At 35.1% G+C, this 4,158-nt stretch overlaps 1 pseudogene; it reads right to left on the minus strand.

The window, feature by feature from the left end:
- Window positions 1–1,815: 1,815 nt before the first annotated feature.
- On the minus strand, window positions 1,816–3,104 carry LOC114217897 (SMAD family member 2 pseudogene; annotated as a pseudogene).
- Between the last annotated feature and the right edge of the window lie 1,054 nt (window positions 3,105–4,158).

A 4,158-nucleotide genomic window follows, 5' to 3' on the forward strand; every position in this document is an offset into this window, starting at 1 on the left:
TCAAAGGTTTTCAATTTTTTGCAACATTTTTCTACAGCACACAGGAAAATTTCTTTTAGCAAGGTAATGAAATCCAACTAATTGGATATTTTATTTAATACTAGCTTCATTAAGGTCATGTTTATAATGTCATTAATCAACTTCCTCATTTTTTATTAACAGATTCATGATAAATAACACATTTTATATTGTCTATTTTGTCAGTTGAACCTCTATTAAAATACATTTATTTTTTAGAAATGTCTCATATAATGTCTCAGAGAGGCAATTATTACCTAGACTTCTTAATGTATCCCAATTCTTTGGCTAAACTCTAAAACTATAATTTCTGATTATTAAGCCAAAACCATATACTTTTAAAGATACTGTGTTGAAATTTATCTCTTAAACCACATAATGGTTTGGGGGCAGGAAGGAGAGAATCTGTTTTTCAAAGATATTTTCTGCTCCTGGTAAAAACTGGTCATACAAAAGGTGGTGAATGAATAGATTTTGAATAAAATTAATTTAGATATATGCTACAGGACTTCAATAAAAGATATCTATGATCTGCCTCAGGCTTGTGCAAAGTGTTAAACATTCCTCATGATAACTAATCTAATAACCACCCAATAACAGAATGAAAGATTTAATCACAATCTATAAGTTCCCCTACTTTCACAACATTCATTCTGCTCACAGTTATCAAAGGGCAACTATCAGATATGTATATCACTCAACACTTTTTTAAGATAACAGGAAATACAAACTACAGGCCAAAGTAAAATGTAGGCCATAGTTGATGCTTCTAAATGTGTTTCACTGTAAATATCGGAAAAGTGCATAATTCTAAAACCGTGAGATGAAATTTGATTTAAGTGGAAATAGCATGTTTGTCACCACAGAGATTTTTATTTTTTAGAAGGAAAGGTCACAAATATATTCATTTGTATAAACTCTCTACAGGCAAAGTCAGGCGGACTTCAATAGCAGGGAAAATTCTTATTAGCAGCAAGTAATCAGTAAGACAGACGAAATGCTTTATTTTCTAATTTCAAATTCTAATTTTTATTTATTTTCTACATATTAATTTATCTGAATTATTATTTTTTACAAATGTGACTACTTAATACAGTAACTAGATTAAAATATTTTTGTTTTTCTTGAAGACTGAAAGAATTATCTTTTGTTGCAAGGTGTTTTATATTATTTTATTTTACCTCTCCCCCAAAAAAATTATTTTTGGTAAAAGGCAGAAAAATTAGTTTTCCTACAAGGAAAATCTGTTTCTAAATGATAATATGACAGTCTTAATATATATTCTATATTTTGAAAAGACAAAAATAATGGGTAAGTGGGAATAACAGATTAGATAACTGTAACTTTATGAAGGCATGATTAAATTAAGAAGCTGCACACAAATACCTAAGTTATGCAAATTAAAAATGTATATAAGTAGCACAAATACTATGATACTGAATCATGATACATTACCTGTACACATAACTACTACTGTTTTTAATAAACCTTTGGGACACTCAGTTTTATGCCCAAGATGACATCAGCATGTCTTTAAAATCTCTTCCTCCTGTATGGGAGGATATTTTTGAAACTAATTTTCTCATTTAATATTCAAACACAGAAAACCTATTCTACAAGGCGCTACCATTAATAAGACTTTAAGTGCTTTTTCTTTCATAAGTTTTTGGACATAACACACATAAACCCATGAGGCTATGACAAATACTATGACAAAAGAGTTATTACATTAAGCCTTTTGATGGGATTGACTGATGATGAAACTTTATGACATGCTTGAGCAACACACAGAAGGGATCACATGTGAGCTAATACTCTGTCCAACCACTGTAGACGTCCATTCAGAGGAAGTTCAATCCAGCAAGTGCTCATTACCATCTGCGCTTCTGTATTCTGCTTCCTACCCTTTCACAAAACTCATTCTTATGGTGCACATCCTAGTTAGTTGATACACAACTTCAAAACTCTGATTAGCACACTGAGCAAGAAGAGCAGAAAATTCCTGGTTGGTGAAGATCTTGAGATTGCAGCCTGGTGGAATCTTACACTCTGTTGCCAGGGGCCAGCTTGATCTCTGATTACACTTGGGGCTCTGCACAAAGACTACACTATCACTTAGGTACTCAGTAAAAAATTCCCCACTTATCTAACATAAGCACACTCCTCTTCCTATATGTCTTCTTGCCATTTCTACAGTAGCATTTTGGTTAACATTGGAGAATAATCCTGTGCAGGACCTTTCTGAGTTTGTTGGATCTGTGACACCATCTACAGGGAGTGAGAGCTGTGATGCGTGGAAAGTCTCCATCTGCCACTCTCTGGTTTAATTCATGATATGCTGCTGAACACCAAAGTACAAGGTCTGAGTAACTGGCTGCAAATTCAAACTATGATTAACAGAGAAAGAGTAATGGGAGATAGTTGTGTGGGAGGTCCTATATCCATACATTAGTTCATCTGTTGATCACCTGTTTTTCCGTCTTCCCTGATATATCCAGGAGATGAAGTTTCTGAGATATAGTTACTCTGTGGCTTGGTTCGCACTGGGAAATTACTGTTTTCTGGGATGGAATAGGTACAATCATCTAGAGGTGGCAGTCTGGTTGGGATTTCAATACTGGAGGCAAAACTTGTGTCTCAAATCTCTGGTAGTAGTAAACATACTTCATCCTTTTAGAGATTAAAAGCACATTCACAGTTTACAATTGCTTTGAGTTTGTGATGACTGTGATGGTTAGGCCAGAACCATGATCAGCAACACATAAAATGTGGCAGTCCTTTTCAATGACAGGGCTGTCTTATCCCATTGATCTATCATATTTGGTGTACTCAGTCTCCAAATTTCAGTACAAGTACTTGGTGTGGTAACACCTTTAATATTACAATTTTGAGTGGTGATGGCTTTCTCAAGCTCATCTAATTGACCTGTTTTCTTTAGTTTCTTCTTCAAACTTTTAACTTCTTTTTCATAGCATTTTTTTCTGCCTGTCCATTCTGTTCTCCTCTACCTGCTCCTCCAGGTCCACCAAATGATTTCTTCTACCCCAGCAGAAGTGGAGTGGTGGAGTGAATGGCAAGATGGACATGTTCTTACCAAAGGCAGCAATCCACACTAAGAAAATAGCCTCCTTTATTTAACCTGAAGCGCTGTTGACCACCTGTCCCTCAATGCCTCAGCCTGGGGCCCCTTCCTTCTGTAGTCTCTTGTCTGCACCGTAGGTTGAGGCCTGTTGAGGGTCACTGCCCTGGTCCACCTTCTGTGGTCAAGCCAGGAGTAAACACTTGCTCACACCATGGGGAGGCTTGGGGGCTGCCCCATGGAGTGATCTGAGGACCAGGCAAACTCTGAGCAAAAGAAGGTTTCACAGAGGCCCTGGGGCAAAGTTTATTTTTAAAAATGTCACACACTACACTACACATTCATTTATAAGATTATAAAAAGCAGACTTTCTTTGAAGTACACAATCAATAAACCACCATTTAGTCATATAAATCATAAGAACTTTTTTAAAATTAACTCTACAATACTTTGATTTGAATTCAGATTTTTTAAAAAATTCTAATTTAATTAAAAATCTAATTATAGTATATTATTAATAGCAGAATTCAACTTGTCCCCATGCCACCACATATACAAAATCTCCCACATTATAACTCAAATCAGTGTGTCTGTATCTGAAGTCATTTATCCTCCAATCCAAATTGGCTATTGCTGGTGCTTTTTAATTTTACTTTGTCTAAACTAATGGTTATCAACAGCAACTACCCTAATGCCTAGCCCAGAAGCCAATGTGTCATTATTCAGTGGCCCATTTCCTACCTCATGCCAATATCTAACAAACCACATGTGGATTCTATTTTCTAAACGCTCCCTAAATTTTTTATTGCTACTTGCGACTAATTTCATCTTGCTATCATTAATTCTCCTCTGAATTTCTGTAAATTATCATTGCTGCTTTACAAGCCACTCTCCACATTTTATTCAAATTATAATTCCCCTTCCTTGAAAATATTCAGAAATCCCATTCTTACCAAATTACCATATGTCTCTTATTTGCTTCACTGACATCTCATGTAATTCACCACAAAACACCAAATAACATTGATTGCATATTTGTTGTCTCTGTGTTTTGGTATTTC

This window comes from Eumetopias jubatus, unplaced genomic scaffold, assembly GCF_037043125.1.
Source record: "Eumetopias jubatus isolate StellerSeaLion01/CBP00866 unplaced genomic scaffold, mEumJub1_p1.0 scaffold_1, whole genome shotgun sequence".
Classification (NCBI taxonomy): Eukaryota; Metazoa; Chordata; class Mammalia; order Carnivora; family Otariidae; genus Eumetopias; species Eumetopias jubatus.